The sequence below is a fragment of the Poecilia mexicana genome, unplaced genomic scaffold (assembly GCF_051168715.1).
Source record: "Poecilia mexicana isolate PSO_F unplaced genomic scaffold, ASM5116871v1 scaffold_1, whole genome shotgun sequence".
Taxonomy (NCBI): domain Eukaryota; kingdom Metazoa; phylum Chordata; class Actinopteri; order Cyprinodontiformes; family Poeciliidae; genus Poecilia; species Poecilia mexicana.
Genome location: NW_028263370.1, coordinates 14,460,722 through 14,478,838, shown reverse-complemented (window position 1 = coordinate 14,478,838; position 18,117 = coordinate 14,460,722). Strand labels below are relative to the sequence as shown.

Genomic DNA, 18,117 nt, shown 5'->3' with positions numbered 1-18,117 from the left:
GACATATCCGTCCATCTAGAAAGACGGACCAAGCAGGGGGAGCATTAATGAAAGAGATTGTAAAGAATCAGTCGAAAGACCAATTGTAACCCTAGAGGAGCTGCATAGAGCCAAAGGTCACCTGGGAAAAACTGTGGACAGTTTCTTCATCTTGTCTTTCTTCCATCCTGGGAAGAAAGACAAGAAGAAAGTCAATGTGAAAATAAATTAAAAAAAAGCCAGAGGACGTGTAGGAAACAGCAAACATGTTATAGAAGGAGTGCTCTACTAAGATGAGACAAGAACTGACTTATCTTATGTATGCATGCAAAACACTGCAGTCTCTGTGTGTGTATGTGTTGTGGCACTAAAACTGTCACCCCTAATTACCATGCCTATAGTAAAGTGGTAAAGTAAGGGGGTGGCTGCGTCACACTTTACAAATGTTTTTTTTTTTTGTTGTTTTTTTTTTCACTTGGGGTAGGGAAGCTTATCGAACTTGGAAGACAAACAAAGTTAAATTCAGTAATCCTGGAAGAAAAACTGCAAAGGATTTCAGACTAGAGGATCACCTTCCAGCAGGACAAAAACGCCAAAACACAGCAACGACTCCAATGAAATGTCATAGCTCAAACCACATTCATGCATTACAATGGTCTAGTCAAAGTCCAGGCTTAAATTCAACTGAGAATTTGTGACAATACTGAAAACTGATGTTCCCAGAGGATCTTAATCCTGACTAACTGATTAAGTTTGGTTTATTTTACAATGAGCAAAAATGTTAAAATCAAGATGTGTAAAGCTAGTAGAGACATACCCAAAAAGGCTTGCAGCTATGTAACATTTGTTCTATTTTTATTATGGAATAAATATTACAAACCACGAATTATTTCCCTTCCATTACACAACTGTGCACTACACTGCGTCAATAATTTGTCACTCTTGGGAAGCCAACGTTACCTCCCCAACATTTATGACAGTTCAGTGTCTTTGAAACTTATTATCAGACGACATCGTTGAGGGAGATAAAAGCTCAGAAATGGGACCGTGTCTGGCATTGTTCTCGATAAAACTAAATTTCAAAACCCGTCACAGTTTCCTACAATGTAAGGAACCAGCCGCCCACCCTTCTTCTCCACTCAAACAAATCACTCACAGCTGGAGAGGGACCGTGGACCACTCATGGCAAAGTGGCTTTTCTCTCCCACCCGAGCATTATGGATAAAATCACGTGGTGTCACTGATGTCACAGTTCCCATGGAAACCTGCTGCATTCAAGAACAGTAGTATCAAATGGGGGGACGCGCGTATGCAGAAATACCCACACATTTAAAAGCACACAGACAACGCAGATGAGACAAGCGCTGGTGATAAGTGGCGTTGCAGGCAAATCACTGAGTTCAGAAGCCTGGGTGAGAAACGCACATGCACGCACGCAGAACTGGGTCAAAATAAAACTTCATCTAATTATCCTCTTTCACCGCTATCTGAAGTGGAAGGAGAAGGAGAAGAAGACATAATAAGTAATGTCTACTAATCAGTCCTTAACAAATGACACAAACAACTTTCCACAAATGTGAAAGTTGCTGCAAGCTCGTAGAAATGACTGCATGATGTTAATTAGCTTCATTAATATCTGTCTATTACAGCCTCCCATTTGCTTTATTAAGACCATTCCTTTAACTCAAGCTCTGCAGGTATGCAGCTTTTCTCCCCCTTGCATGAGTTAAGAATGAGCAGCGAATAATTTTGATTATGTATTTCTGGTCTTACTACTCATAGGGCGAAGTACATTTGATGGTTCTATTCGTTAAAAGAAATAAAAAGAGAAGAATTGTCAAAGATAAGGACAAAATAATAGAGAGGCTCTGTGCACATAAGCAAACTTCAAATACTGAGAACAAGTCTAATGCAGCAGAGGGTTTGGATTCACAAACATCCACATAAGGAATACACCTGTGCTCCCCTGGGAATGTTTTCCACACAGCTTCCCCCTTTTTGCCAATAGCAATAACTTGATGCTTTCTTGTTAGCCCAAATCACAAAAAACGCATAATTAAAAAAAAAAAAAACCTGAACAAAGGATCTGATAAATGACCTACCATTTTCAGACGTACAAAAGTATAATAGTCACATTCAGTTTTGCTGAGTATTACATTTTTAACATCAAAGCCATCGACAGAGGATATTGTCCAAATCAAATACATTCAGCTTGCATTATTTTTACAATGTACATTGCTGTTCAATGTACATTGCCTGGCCAAAAAGAAAGAAAGTGGCCCTAAGCAAATAAGTGCTACCCTACTGGATAATTACTGTCTGGGCAATTTTTATTTATTTATTTTTTAATCCCCACCTGATGCAATGACTACTTGTCAAAACTGTTATGTTTTAGCACATGACTCCTCTCCCCAACTAATCAATGTACAAGTAAAACATTTTAAATCTACATTTTGAATTTACTCAGCTTATCTTTGTTTGATGAGCTGTCCTGAAACATTTGAGGGAAGGGGCAGAAACTTTTTTACAGCACGATATAACATTAAACCTGTCACTGTTAAGAAACAGTGATGTCATAAATAACATTGTCTCTAAATAAAAGCCCCTTGAACCCACTCCAGCCAGTCTCTCCTCCTGTGTGTGCTGCATTCACATGAACACAAACGGGACTCTTAACGGCACGCTGCACGTGCATACCTCTGCAGACAAAGAGCGGTGTTCAGAAGGTGCTGGTACTTGTACACATGAATACTCCTGTACAAAAGCCCATAGACCGCATTGTAAGGGAAAGCTTATACTACCAAATGCCTCCCTTTGTAAACACACACACACGCACATACACACTCGATTATTTCCATGTTGTAAGGATAATACAGTAAGATATGTGCCTGTGTACTCCCACCGGCTGGCTGCTCATGTATAGGCTCTTCCTTGTCTTGGGGAATAAGAAGTAGGCCGAGTCTTTGGATGTGCTCATTTCAGATACTATCGCTGTGGATCACAGCCAGGGACATTTTAGCTTCAAATTGCCAAGCTTGGGACTTTCAGACATAAAGAATTAATCAGATTTTCAGCTAAATGGGATTACAGAAGTAGACACAGCGCAGGTCAGCTAAGCTGTGTTTCATGTGCCTTAAATACTGAGCATCTCTAAAGAACTTTTTTTCTTTGGTATTTTAAGGGTTCATGCTCGGCTCTACATCTGGCCAAATTAAAACAAAACAAAACAAAACAAAAAAAAAGCTGTTCATGGTGACAAAATGAGGCTCAAGCATAGTGTAGTATAAATGAAATATGAGTAAGCTGTGGTAAAAGATAAATTAAAATTGATTGACCCAGTTTTTTTTTTTTTTTAATTGAGACATGGCACATAGTCCCCCCCTTCTTTCCCCATCATCCTATGATTCATGGACAAAAGGAAGAGCCTACTAATCTCTTAATGGTCGCCCTAGGTGTAATGCGACAAAAAGTAACAATTTTCTTAACAGCCGGTTTAACAATAAATAAGCTAAATCAAAAGAAAAATGATCCTTTTGCAACCAGTCTGAGTAAACATTGCAGTCCATCTTAAACATAGGCTGTAATCACCTGAGGATGTGGAGATTATATGTAGGTGTTTTGAAAAAAGGCTTCAATTAACTTAAAATAAACCGTTTGGGATGAAGAAACTTTGCTTGTATATAAGAGGGAACTGAACGATCTGGAACTTGAATTCGTACAAGTTACCGTGGGTTTCTACACTAATGTTAAGAAAAGTACATTTCTTGCAAATAAATCTAAAAAATGTTACCTCTAAGCAAAATTCAGCCCAACCAATTACCGTCACAAGTTAAGGGAAATAGATATTTTTTTTCAAGGTATTGAACGTGACAAGACTTTCCTGGGATTTTTCCACATGTTCTGATGTGTCAAACACATCAGAACATGTTTATACGTTTATATCAAATAGAAATTTGAATAATAAAATTGTGTTCTAACTTTTTCTACAGCTTTTTACAAAATATAAAAATATACATGTCTCTAACCAATAGAGGTGAAATATCTGCAATCACCTCTGAACTATCTCCAGAGTATTTAAGGGCTGTACCTAAAATGGCTCTCAGTTAGCAAAACAATGTGTGAGTAGGCGTACGTCAGCCTTTCTTCTCCAACTGTGAGTCAACGTGAAGGGGAATTCTGCTGCTTGTGCTTTTCTTTTGACCTGCATGGTGCTTGTTCAGACACATAGTATTTATCAGCAGAATAACAGTCATCAGTAAACTGCTATGCTCACTGCGCTGTAAAGAAAACAGCACACCGAGAGCGCCAGCTTTTCCACAACAAACCTGTTGCATCATGACCCGACTCGACTTCTGGTCATTATCTACCGACGTTCCATCACACTCCCCGTCTTGCATTTCCAGGCGTAAAAGCACATCTCCGGCAGACGTTTTCCCACTCTGAATTACCTCCGACAAAGCAAAATTGGAGCAGAGGCCCAGACAAAGCTGTCCACTACTTTTCCTGAATCTCTGTCTTTCTGCCTGCAGCCAAAACAACAAAAATATATATATATATATATACATATATATATAATAAACAGAAGAATTTAGCTTTTCATATTTGACATGCTGCAAAATCTCTCATACAATTAAGAGTTTAAGAGTTTTCTAAATACGTATATTAAACAGATGCATTGCTTCACGAAGTCATAAAAGTAAAATCACTTATACGGCAGTGTTTCCTTGGAGGGTTATTCAAAGTCTGTTGCTTAATCTCATCTTATAAAATAATAAGCCAAACATGCATTGATAGCACACATCATCATAACAACAATCTAAAGTTTTATTACAGACCGGCACTTAATCATCCTACTACTGCATGCTCTTTCACTTTACTGTCTCTGGCAGTTGTTCCACTGTTTTCAGCGCCACTATTATTCAATCCAAGTGAAACAAATGGAAGACAAACTTACTATGCATTGCAAAATGTTCATATCCCTTTATCTTTATCTCTTGCTGTACTCACAAACTTTATTGCATTTTATTGGGATTTAATGTAACAGACACCTGCAACAATTAGGGAACAGAAGTCAGCTAATTAGTAAAACTATATTTTCAGTCCTGATTTAAAGGAGCCAACAGTTTCTGCAACATCTCTGGTTTTCAGGTAATGTGCTCCAAAGCTGAAGAGCCTCTAGAAACTTTCCTCAGCTTGTTTACTTCTGGTCATGGAAACACTGAGTTAGGTCCTAGGTAAGAAACCTTCTTTGGGCCTTAAGCAGTGCTAGACCAATGATTTATAAAGTGGTGTGATGTCCATTTGTGTCAGTGTTGGCCAGGACTCTTGCAGCTGCATTTTGGATGTGCTGCATTTTCAGCTTCCTTACTGATGTTTTACACAGACCAGTGAATATTTTAAGGGTGTCATTAAGACACCCTTAAAATATTCTGACATTCTGAATATGACAACGTGCACCGGTTTTTCTCTGTCCGCTTTAATCTGCTTATGCTCCAGCTAAAAATGTGAAGATGCACGTTTGTCTTTAAATATAAATTCAGTAAATTCAGTACTTCTAAGAACTTAGGGTCATAATTGTTATGGTCTTACTGCGCTAATGTAATAATAAACTAAACTGTTTTCACACCAAGTGAGAGATGCAGGTGAGAGTAAATATCACGTTAATTTAAACTGCTATGTAAAAAGGCTGTAAGTCTCAGGAATATCACGTTAATTTAAACTGCTATGTAAAAAGGCTGTAAGTCTCAGGATGAAAGTTCGTGTTAGGTGATGCATCTCAACCTGTTCCTAGAGGGAAGCCCAGTCCGTGTGAGTCTGTCTACTCCGCTGCCATTCAGAGGGAAAATAAGAGGGAAAATAACAGGAAACATGAGGCTGCCGCTGCCGTGTGAGGAGGGCTGGCCTCCCCGTAATGAGAGGAGTCAGGTAACCGTGCAGCTCACACCGACCTCGTTCCTCCTCACACACGGACTATAAAGACGCTGCAGGACCGAGGGCATTATTACCTTTTCCACTCAGGCTGTGGCTCCCCGCCTCAGGCTAACTTCGGAGGACTTTAAAGTTTGAACCTCTGACGTCGCCTCGTCCCGCTGTTGTCAATGTGACGAACGCGTGGCTGCGCAGCGGAGCGAAGAAAGCCGAGCCTTCTCAGGTGTTTTGACTCGTGTTTTTGCTCTTCCTTTTGGAGCGGGACGCAGGATAATTATCCCCTTTACTTTTTAACGATTGGCGGGTTTTTTTATTATTACTATTATTATTTTAAAACTTGGTGTATTTTTTTCCAAGACGCAAAGCTTTCAACAGGTGAGTGCACTTTGGCTCGGCTTTGGAAACATTTTAGCATGAATTTGTCTTGGTAAGTTCGACGTACGTGCTCGACTGACACCTTTTGAGTCTGGGCCAGATGGTGGAAGTGAGCCGAGCCAGGTCTGCACCGCCCCAGCAGCTGTTGACTTGTCTGACCTCAGTTAAAGATACCATTCACTATTGTATGTTCTGTCATTATTAAAAGTAAAAGTGCCCTGTCAAGAAAACATCAGCATGTGGGTCGTGAAGTATGGATATCGATTGTAGGATTTAACATTAGCCTGCACAAAGTTTTAAAATGGGTTAAGAATGGCAAATTCTGCTGCGTGTGTATTTGGGCTCATGACATCACAAGAGGCGCGAGCAGTTCAGCTGGCATTAGTAAACTGTATGGAGGACATGCAACTTTTGATAGCTTATGACGTGATTGAGATGAATGAGTTCATCCTTGTGTGTGAGAAAGTGTTTGACTCTCACTGGCCTCTTACCCATGATGATAAATGCTGTGAATAATTAAAGTGACATTGATTGTTTTCTGTGTATGTTCCTGCTTAGATTTTTCAATCGGATTTGTTTCCGTGCTTATTTGCCTCACATAAAATGTGCTATACCTCTATAATTGTGGGATTTCTGAGCACTCAAGAGTAATGTGAAATTGAAAAGAAAAAAAATATATATATATTGCTTTTATTACTGACCAGATGATTTATGCCTTATTTGATGTTATCAAAGGCAGATGTGTGTGAAAGCTAATTTTTGAGGGGCAAGATGTTACCATAAACTTGTAAATTACCTTTATAAAACAAAGGAAAACAGAGAAACTGACCACGTTGGCACGTTGTTCAGTAGTTGGCAAACTGTATCAATTGTTAGTTTCGCACAGCACCTAAACTAACAATTAGAAGACTTAAACAGCACTTCTGCTGGATGGCATATTTACTTTATATTTACAATTACTTATCACTATATATACCTGTCTCTAAGGACTCTGGTTTAAATCAGTTTTCTATCAAGTCAAAATCTGCATGGAGTTTAGATTGTATTAAGCAATACTTTGACATATTTGCTCTGTTGTTATTGGCTGAAGAGCCACAGCTGCAGCTGCATCTTGCAACACCCCCCAGAATAAATCCATTCCATTCAAATTTAGATGTCAAGTAAGGCCAGTCAGTTTAACCACATAACTTTTTTTTTTCCCAACAAAATCCTGTAAAAAATACAAAGCTGCCTCTTTACTTTTAGACACAGCCGTACCAGATCTGTTTGACTTTATGCAGCCAGAGCTGCTTAGCATGCAGCTGTGCATACTGATCTTCACAGGCAAGAGATACCAGCAGGGGCTGCTGAGGTGGCTCCTCTTTCTGTCAAACTGAAGAACTGAGGTACTTAAAGCCCCCAGCCATGAGGTGTTACTCACCTGCCGGCTTAATTTGGCTCTCACATGGTAGTTAGTCTCTTGAAGGTTTGTTTACAAGTGCACTTCTCCATTGTCAAAGAAAAAAAAAATCTCGTTAAGGAGCTATAGTGAAAGGATACGAAGAAAGGACAAATATCAAAGGACCAAAGCAGGCTGGTGGTACTGGTCAGCACTTCTCTATAGCATGTTCAAAAGAAATATTTTCACCCTTTTGCCTTACCTTCCTGTTCATTATGTTTTCTTAAGACACCTAACATTATTTTAATAGGGTCTTCTGATTAGCCTGGAGCTCTCATCACAAAATGACATCACGCCAGACTTAATCTAGTTCCAGTTGAAAGTCGGAAAACCTGTGAGATTTTGGTTACTTTGCTTAGAGTTGCACTGATTAATGCACTGGTGACGGGGAATCTGTTGATTTTTAGCTTGACCAGGGGCTGGTATTCTTTTCACAATCAGGAAATTCCTCCCATATCTGAATGCTAACAGAGGTAATGAACACTCTTCAGTGTGAACGCTGTTAGTGAGTGAAGAAGACTGAAGAATGCATACCTTCAGCATCAGATAGACGTTTAAAATTAAGTCGGAAGAAGCAGAGATGTGTAAGAAGCTACTTAAAAGGAGACTGTATACACTTGCATATCGAGTCGTGCTGGTGGTCAACCTGTAACGGGAAGGTTGAATATTTTTTTGTTGCAAAGACTCAGTTTTATACTTTTGAGTTTCCAGCTCTGTCTATCATGGATTCATGGAACATGTTTAATAGCTGTGTTAACCAATTCTTTCAATGTGAAATGAAAAGAATTTCGTTTTTTTTTGTTTTTTTTTAAACGGTAGTAAAACCCGATTGAATCTTCTCTCATAAACATGGTACGGTATCCTCTGCTCCTAGATATCAGAAATCTGACACAGAATTCAGATCCTAACAGTTTATAAGTTCAACTATGAATATTTTTTATGTATGAGTAAGTCATATTGATCTTTGATCTTGTGCTTAGTGTTTAACCTCGGATTTTCAACCCTGACGTGTTTTTTTATGAATTGGAAATTTTAACACTCTGAGCACAAATCAAACACTGCATAACACTCAAGATGTCTGCCACTGTTCTTTTAAAACTATTGACCGTTTAGCCAATCAATGAGGCCATCATTTGCAAAGTCTAGTTTTTGATCTGTCTTTGGAAAATCTTCTCTAATGCACAAAAAAAGGGCACAGTGGGGGGGGGTGCAGTGCGCTGGGTGGGATAGTTATTAAAGGCAGATAAAAGGGCAAGATGAAACTGTGTTTGTCAGCACCACCAATCAGCAAGTGTCTTATCTTTTCAAATGGCATTGAAAAGAACAGGAGGAGAATGAGAGTCTGACAAGGCTCACATAGATTTTAAAAAAACCTGAAAGATAAAGGAAGGGAGACAAAAGAGTGGCTGACAGTGATTAAATCCTCCACCTCTTTGCTGGCCAACATGATCAAGGCTGAATTTTAAGCAAGAGGAAAATTCCTTACTGTCCCATCACCTCCGGCATACGTCTCAATCATGTACAGTTTCACCATAAGACGTGTTACATTTATAGATGTCCCTCTGCACTGTGGTTATAAGCAGAAGCAAACTTATGTGTGTTACTAGCTTGTTTTAAATTACGAAATGGTCGTGGGGGGGGAGGTTTGTTTGTTTTTTGGGAGTAAAGAGTTTTTTCTTTTCAAATACATGCTGTTCTTTGTCTTAAGGTGCACAGCACACAAACAAACTTCCCTTCAGGGTTGCTGTTACGGGCAAGCAGAAATGTGGCCTCAGGTGACAGAGTATACATAGAATAATGGAACAAAAACAGAGAGGCCATACACAAAACAGTACACACTTTTTTAATTGGACTTTAATTTAATTTTCCGCATATTAAAAAGAAGCAAGAAAACAAGCATAGGGGGCACAGTCCCATGACATTTTTAAGACCTAGCAGACTAGGTATGGAGCTGGGAATGTAAATCAAAACAAGTTTATGTCTTTATACTTTATTAGGAAGGGCACAGTGAAGGGCACATGAAGGAGTATTGACTCCTTCATGCAGAAAATGAAGGAGTCAATACTCCTTCATTTTCTGCATGTGATTTTGTTAAAGCAAACGGGAGAAGCTACCAAAATGAGCTGAGCTTCATTAAATTGCTATTGGTTCTGTTGTAAAATCATTTTAATTGCATGTGGTTTTGAAGAAAGACTCTGAATAGCAGCATTTTTGCATTTTTGTTGTAGGATTCTTGTTTGCCCAAAGTTAGTGACTGTCAGGATCCTAAGCATTTTTTCAGACTATAAATTTTCACTACGATAAAAGAGAAACTAAAACCTGTTGTTAAAATGTTGGATACACCCACTCATTCAGTTTAAAAGTATAGGTGTCACTCTTAAACCTGTGTCTGCTGTGCTAATATAGACTAAATTGCTTCCCACAGAGCTCACTTGACTTGCAGCACATTTCTGCATGATGTCATCTTATCTGTCCAAGCATGTCTGAGATACCCGCCATGCCTCGTCACTCAAATGTTGAACCTTAGTGCAGTTCTCTTTCATTTTACTCTTGCTATTTATTTCTGTTTTAGGAGGTGGGGGAATTTTACAGAGTTCTTTAGAAATCCCTACAGAGTTGTAAGATGTTGTAAGAATTATGTTGCTCATTGCTAGTATTTCCACAGCTGAACTTAAATGGTATCCAACGATAGAAAACCTGATAATTATTGACAACATTTGTGTTGGTCAATGTGAATTGGCAAAAGAAGTAGCAAACAAAGATTTAGTGCTTCTCAGAGCAGAGCAAACAGCAAAATTACCATAGCAGGTCAAATAAATGTTGTTGTTTACTTAAATGTAATGATGTAGGATGGTTCATAAGACATGTAAAGAGAAGTCATGTGACCCAAATGTACTGTGGGAAAGAGAAGAGCTGATGGGCTTTCAACAGTTCTGCTGGGAAACGGTGGGTCTTATGTGGACGTTTTGTTCTGAATCTTCAGGTTTCTGGTTGTTATTGTTGACACTACTTTCTAGAGCCTATATATCGCAAAGAAAATGTCACACTGGAATATTGTTGAAGATGGAATTGAGGCAAAACTCAGGTGTAACCTTGCCTTGAGGACTTTTTCATTCTAATCTGGTCAAACATTTGTTCAAAGTGCTTAACATTTTTTTCCATCAAAAAACTGCGCTCAGCGAAGAATGGCGGCTGTGCATTGTGGCGGTTCACAACTCCACTACAAGACCACATATGAATACCTTCAAGTTTGAGAATCCACAGCAGCAAGTATTATTAAACAATACACGATGTTCTACACTGGCGTGTAGGTGTTTGCCAAACATGCTGAATAGGTAATTCAGTCATTTGATTCAGCTGTGTTGGAGCATGAATCACCAGGGCAGCAGATCTTGAGGACCCCTACAATGAAAAGGGGTATACAAATTTTGAAAAATGCAACTCAAAGGTAAATAAAATGTATATTTTCTTTTGCCCCTTAATGATGCCCTTTGTGCATCATCCTTGTATCTTTTGGAAAATGGATGTGTCTTTTCCATTCAAAAACAAATCTCTTCATTTAATGAGAACAATGAAATCATTTTTGGCTTAACTGTACATCTTATAAATTTTATAGACTGTTCAGAAAGGCCTTTGCATTAATTTTCAGGTTGGCAAATGCTTTCAGTTATCAACAATAAAATAATGTAAATCTGTCAGGATGCAAAATGGCAAATGATATGCTGCTTTTATATTAAATGTAATTGCGAGTTCAGTGCAAAAGGAAGAGGGAAGAGATTACTGCCAAGCAGGACTGATTATCGCTTTAGCAGCCACTAATTAAGATCCACCTCTCTCTTCAGTCAACATTAGCTGACCAAGTTCAGGATTTTTTTTATTTATTTATTTAATTTCTTCATTTCATGCTATGGATTAACTGAAAGACAGCAAAATGCCAGTTAATGCAGGATTTGATATATATTTTTTGGCAGGGTTGGTGTCCTGGTGATGAGAGAAACTAATATATAGCAAGCACTAAGTGGTGCCAGGAAGCTGTCTACTGTTGCACATCCTTCCAAAGCTGGAACTAATCTGTGATGTGGTTTATGTGGTCAATTATGTGGTAAATCATGTCTTTATATCTCTGCCAGTTTACAACTAATTTAGAGGAAGCTCACCTGCTGCTGAATTGTGCAGAGTGCCAAAGGAAGATCTAAGTCCCACGCTGAAATGAGTCAGCTTCTTTGGTGGCTGAGCTTCTGTTCTGCAAACTGCTAGAAATGTGTTTTCCATGTGCAATATGGACATTTTACATCAGAGGAGGTGGAATTCATTTGATTTCATTTCTCTTGCAGCTGTCAGACATTGTTCTACCTGGGCATACAGTTAAACAAATGAGTCATTCTCCCTGCTTTGCTGGAGCTCTGCAAGTCTAGCTCCATCAGTGCTGGATTTATTCACATCGTAAATCATTTTGTCCATTTAAACATTAAAGATAAAATTCAGAAGGCACCTGCAGTCCAAAATGTGATGCTTTTCTGTAGAAGATAAGTCTTTATTAGTCGACTCTGGCACAACAGCAGGTCAACTTCTTCAAAATAAAAAAAAGTCTGTTATAAGCTGTCAAGCTTAAATTGTTAGTTTAGTATTTGTTGAACTTCTTTAAAGTCCCCTTACCTATTCCACAATATGTGATCTCACCTTGAGTTTGTAGATAAAGCAAATGCCTCCTCAGAGTTGTGAATCTTAGCGGGTATTCGCACCATCTGTTTGAGCTGATCTTAGCAGCTATATAACTCTGATGGTGGTTATTAAGGATCTAGAATCTGAAGCAACTGTTATGTTTGGTGCTGTTTTGTTCACCCCAAAATCGGTTTCCAAATAGAGTTACATCAGGTCACCAACGTGACCAATCTACTGCTCAGTCCAAAAACCTTTGAATTTTGCATCACTGGTAGTTGTGAAACAGAAATCATGCTTTCCAGGTGTCATAGTTGTTTGAAAGTCATCCCAGTAGACTCACCTGATCCAAAAAAATCAACTTATGAAGCGGACTGAAACAGTCGGTCTACGCAGTCACTAGCTTGCAAGCTTTTACCATGGTGACGATTTATTTACTTTTCTCACAGAGATATGACATGTTTTTATTACAGGTGAGAGGCTTTACATAACCTCTCTGTATCCGGGACTCATAACAGCTTAGAATAACTTCTCCAGGCACTTTCACACGTTGACACCAACTGGTTAAAGCTTTATGATGTAAACTTTAGCTTAGAGGAGAAACACTGAGACGTTGACGACAACTTGTGCCATGAGAAATGGTGATCTAGTGATGAACATAGAGAAGTTGTTTTTCACCAAAGAATAGCTATTTTTGGACTGTGCCAGAAACACCAAGTTAGATTACGTTTAAAAGATTTAGATTTTCTAGGCTAAATCTGTGGTACCAACATCAAGATGCATGTGCCACCAAGTAGCATCAGTTTCTCACCTTATTTCTGCTATTTAATCACATCAACAACCTCAGAGTCTTTAGTGACTTGCAGTTGTCTTTCTTGTCTTGTAAGAGAGGTCAAAGTGTACTTTAAGCTATTGAAGTTTAAAGTACTTTTGCTCTTCAAACTCAATAGTTAGAAGGAAATTTGTTTGTTTCACTTATGAAATTATGGGAAGGTGAATCAACTTGAGAGCTGGTTACTCAACTAGTAATTTTACTTTGAAGTTGTTGTTTTGTTTTTTTTAGATACAGGGAATTGGAGCTTAAGTGGCACTATATGAAATCAGTGTTGAAAGTTGTTTCTGTAATGTTGTTTTGTTTCATCCTAATGAATAAGATTAGATTCAACCTGCAGTTTGTTATCTGGAAAAATGTGTGTCGTTGTGGCCAGGTCTCTGAGGCCCAGCAGCCTCGCAGTCTTTTGACTCTTTGACAATAGGCAAAATTAACTGAGACTGGATTATACCAGTCGTGCATTCCTTTCCAAACCTGTTTGAAATGCAAACACAGACGCATTAATCCTGCGCACAGAGACAAAGGACTGGACCACGCCAAAACATGCCATATATATTTCCGTTTAAAGTCCGAAAACTACAGCAGTGTCTGCATTTGTGTTGGAGGGGGAAAAAATCCTCATAAAATAAAAAATAAATAAAAAGCTTAAATCTTAGATGAGTTTGAGCGGGCTGTGTTCACACTGGTTTAGGTAATGCTTCATTTCTCTTCTATGTTTAGCTTGTGAGTAAATAGCCTGAAGCAAATCTGCATTAGTATTCCCACCAAACAAGATGGTTTTCATTTCAGCGCGTTTGCCTAATGTTATTCTGTTTCTCTTTAGGACAACCACCTGTCAAAACATGCTTCTCATTCCTGTAGTTTGGCCTTTGTAAAATTGCTTGGTGAGCGATTAAACCACAGCAAAGCTTGAACAGATAAATTGCAACCATCTGTCTCCGGATAAAAAATGTTCAGATACTCTGCGGATTTGTCCCTAAAGATTCTAAAGTTGCTCAAAACCAACAGTTGAAAGACTTTTTCTTTTCTCAAAAAGCCGAAAGCAGACAAGACAAACCTTGTTTATGCTACTACAACTGCACCAGCTTCACTATGAATCTTACTTGGTGTTTTCATGATCATTCAATTTGTTGTGCATAAAAATACAATTAAGATGTAGTTTTCTTACAATGACCTTGTCCACTTTTGTGAATTTATTCAGATGTTGCATAACAGCAGGAATGAACTGCCATGGGATTTTCATGGTGTAATGTTAGTTAAGATAGTACCGTAACTACTGTCCAGCCTTTATCATGGCTGAACAAAGTTTGGCAAAAGTGACAGTCGTGCTGCACAGTTTTTAGATACTCGTATTTTGTTGTAGGAAGTTGGTGTGTCTTTCAAGCTTAATTTCTGCCCACTGATTGTCCCGCACACCGAGCACATTTCCACTTCTTGGTAGACGTTCTTGTTGTCCTTGCTAAAAATGCCTAAAACTTTGGTTTAACTTCATAATTATGAACATTCTATGCTTAATCATCAGTGTGCAAAAGCACAGGTATCGCACTCTGGCTCTGGAAAAAGCCCCAGGTCTTGAGTAAGACTACACTTGAGACACTGACGGGCTGGAAACAGGCACAGCACAACGTGTCAGGGAGAACTTGATGAAGAACATATTTGAGAATTCACAGCCTTAGTTGCTTGTTAGGACTTGTCAGAACAGGTGCCTCGCAACCTGATTTCCCCCTATTCTCATCACTTCTTCAGCTTCTTGTTCTGTTGCACATTTGAACCTTTCTGGTTGCCTGCAGGATTTTCCATTTCTCCTCCTTGTGTGTGTGCGGGATTCATCCGTCTGTTCGGTTCTTCTTAGAGCTGAGTCATCCGCACACTATCTTGTGCGATGTTCAGGATAAAGAGCTTTGATTGATATAGTTCACTACTGTTCTGTTAGTGCCTCGAGGAAACTTCACCTTCAACTATAATCACCCATCTGCAGAGTTAAACATAAACACAGTTCATTCCACATCAAGATTAAAATGCTGCTTTCCCTCTTACCATGTATTCTAATATGTCCCTCAGCTGCCTTTGCACAGGGTCTCTAAGATAAAGCTGTTGAGAGACAGAGTTTGTGTGTCCCAAAACAGTAAAGGAACACTGATTAACTGTCTTACTGCAAAGGGAGGCGGGGAAGGGGGCAGTTGATAAACCGCTGTCTCCTGCTCTGAACAAGGTCATCACTCAGAGGAGTTGAGAACAAATGGTTTTGCACTGAACTTAAATCCAGCCCAAACTGACTACTTTTTTATTTATTTCTTTTTTAAATTGGGGCAATGGAGAGTTCTGTCTCAGCTTGTGAATTATTTCAGACTAAATTATATGTTTGTTGTAAAGCTCAGTTTAAGCCATTGGAGATTTATCATCCAGTTAAAACCAAATATTTAGATACACTGGATGACCTAAACCATGACATTTTCTCTCATTTACCCAAATTATTTCTAAGTGGTTTAAGTCAGATCATCAAGAGAGAGCTTTTCAGAGTCTCTTTGAGTTCAGAGGTTTACGTTGTATTTGGTAGAATTGCCTTCTAAAATGAAAAACTTGGGTGAGATGTCTTGTCACAAACTTCCCACAATAGGTTTCTGGAGTTTTGGTCCATTTGTCCCAACAAAACTGCTGTAACTTAGGCAGGTTTGTTGGCAGCCTTGCTCACATACACATTTTCAGCTGTGCCAACAAATGTTCTACTGGACTGAGATCAGGACTGTGTGACGGTAATCTTCTGAAGGTCATTTTTCATGACTAATATACTGAGATGTTGTGTCATTATTTTCACATTAGGTTCTTTCCACATGATGCCATCCGTTTTAAGAGGTGCACCGCTCCACCTGGACCGAAACACTTCACAACAAAATGCTGCCACTGCAAATTTTCTAAGTTGGGACAGTATTATGATGCTTACAAGCTTTAAAATGTTACTTTTTAATGAAAAACACAACTTCATTATGCTCCTTTCACCCAGCAATTTCAAATGAGAATTAAAAGTCCTCATCTCTGTGCAGTTTTTTTTCTGTGGTTACAAGGTTGACATATTATGAGCCGACTAGTGAGGTGCGCTCAGAGTTGTAATTGTTGACTTATAAAAGGGTAATTTGGTTTTGTGGGTTGAAGTGATGGAAGATCTGTGTGAGCGGCTGGATGTGAGTGCTGTGGTACATTGCTTGATCCTTATCAGTCTTTGCCATTAAAACAGATTGGATGAGTTCCACTGAAGCGCACCAGGATGAACCTGATCTCAGCCCTGATCTCAGGGAAGTTTCTTCTGTAACAGTATTTTTGAAAATGGAGCAAAACTGGGAAGTTTGCAGTTTCAGGGAGCTATGCTTTGCCGCATGCTCTGGTTTTTGGTGGAAACGATGTGGACTCCTGTTCAGAATAGGGGCTCGTGTTGTTTTTCTTTAGCTTTCCCAGGAAGAAAAAAAAAAGTATAATATTTTAGACTTCTTTTTCTGGATATTCCTGCTAATCTCTGTAGCCCTTTCTGTTGATGGAACTAGTGGATCATTTATAGTTGCTACTTTGGTCAGAATTTTCATGGTCCTACATCCTTCCAGATCTGTTCTTTCAAATGTGCAGATGCAGCTGGCAGATGGTGATTTTGGCCTAGATTACTTATCAGAAAACCCCACCAAAAACTGTGCCACTCAAAGAGCTTTCGTGTAGCCTTTTTCGCTAATTAGATTTACTTCAGCCATCTGTATTTTTGGCAGGAGGCATAAGAAGTAAACAAACTTGCTTGACCTTGTCGCGAGGCTCGCTAAATAGGAGTTATTAGAGACGTTTCTTGTGTTTCTTGTGGTAACCATGTCTAGCATGGTGAGAATACAGGAAGAAGCTTGAACCAATTTACCAATAATTAGCTATCTTTAGTCTGCATGAATTATTTAAATCCCCTAGTTTGTTTAGGAAATGGATTGCTGAATCAACATTTGGACGATGTTGACCACAATCTCAAACTTCTGATCTTATTTGCAATTATTCCACTGATTTTGATAAACTTCATAATGTTTTCTCAGAGAGCATAATAAAAAATTAGAACAAATCTTCCTTTATTTTACATTGTGAACAAAACATTTGGATGTAGTATGTTTTTATGTTAATTTTTTTATTTTTATTTTTGCAGTCTGTACTAAAATAAGTTTTAATGATGATTTCATTTAAATTATCAGAATTTTTATCGCATGGTAGCTGGCAGCAGTTTTATAGGGATTCAGAAGGAAGTACTGTTAGGTTTCTTTAGTTCTTTAAAAAAAGCCCTAACAATACCTTTTTAGAAAACTCATTCAGATTTAAGTGGAAGGAAGGGAAATAGTTTAAAGACAAGACTCTTATCAGTTGCTTCAGTTTGAAAATTGACTCTTGGAATTATACTGCTTAACAATTCAAGTAAAGAATAAGACATTGTGCTGACACAGCACTGGAAGCTTTATGCACTATGTACACTGACTCTGATGGGAAGAAGTTACAATTAGATGTGGGTTGACTAGCCTATATTTTCTAAGATTACATGTCACGGGTTTTGTTTTCAGTTGACACCAATGTCAATTGTCACATGCTTGGTGTAGCCACAGCTTATTTGTGCAGTTTCTTGGTTCATTTACCAAACTGATTGTGTGCAAATGAAACGCATGCAACTAAATATGATTTTTCTTCTCTCTGTTATGACTGCATTAATCTGAGCAAAAGTATGAGGGAGACCAAAGGAAATCATTACCGATTTAGCAGTGAAACCTGGAAACATCTGTCGCATTGCATTCCTGAGCAGTCACAGCAGAGTTTAGACGGAGAGCGGTGGGTGTGTGTTTTGTGTACAATTGTCTCTGCAGTGGGCAGCAGCAGGCAAAGGCGAAGATCTATCCACCTCCTG

General features: G+C 38.7%; 2 protein-coding genes across 4 annotated transcripts in view; one reads left to right on the top strand and one right to left on the bottom strand.

Moving 5' to 3' along the window:
• plppr2b (phospholipid phosphatase related 2b) overlaps positions 1–6,070 on the bottom strand; it is a 58,864-nt gene extending 52,794 nt beyond the window's left edge. The window contains exons 1-2 of the mRNA XM_014982149.2: positions 5,985–6,070; positions 4,305–4,502 (exon numbers count right to left, since the gene is read on the bottom strand). The gene's annotated coding sequence lies outside the window, so the exon portion shown is untranslated. The remainder of the gene's footprint in view (positions 1–4,304; positions 4,503–5,984) is intronic.
• The window catches only part of palm3 (paralemmin 3), a 36,969-nt gene continuing 24,646 nt past the window's right edge, over positions 5,795–18,117 (top strand). Inside the window, exon 1 of one of the 3 annotated variants that reach the window (XM_088005054.1) lies at positions 5,795–5,904. The gene's annotated coding sequence lies outside the window, so the exon portion shown is untranslated. The other 2 variants (XM_088005052.1, XM_014982075.2) reach the window with 2 other exon arrangements.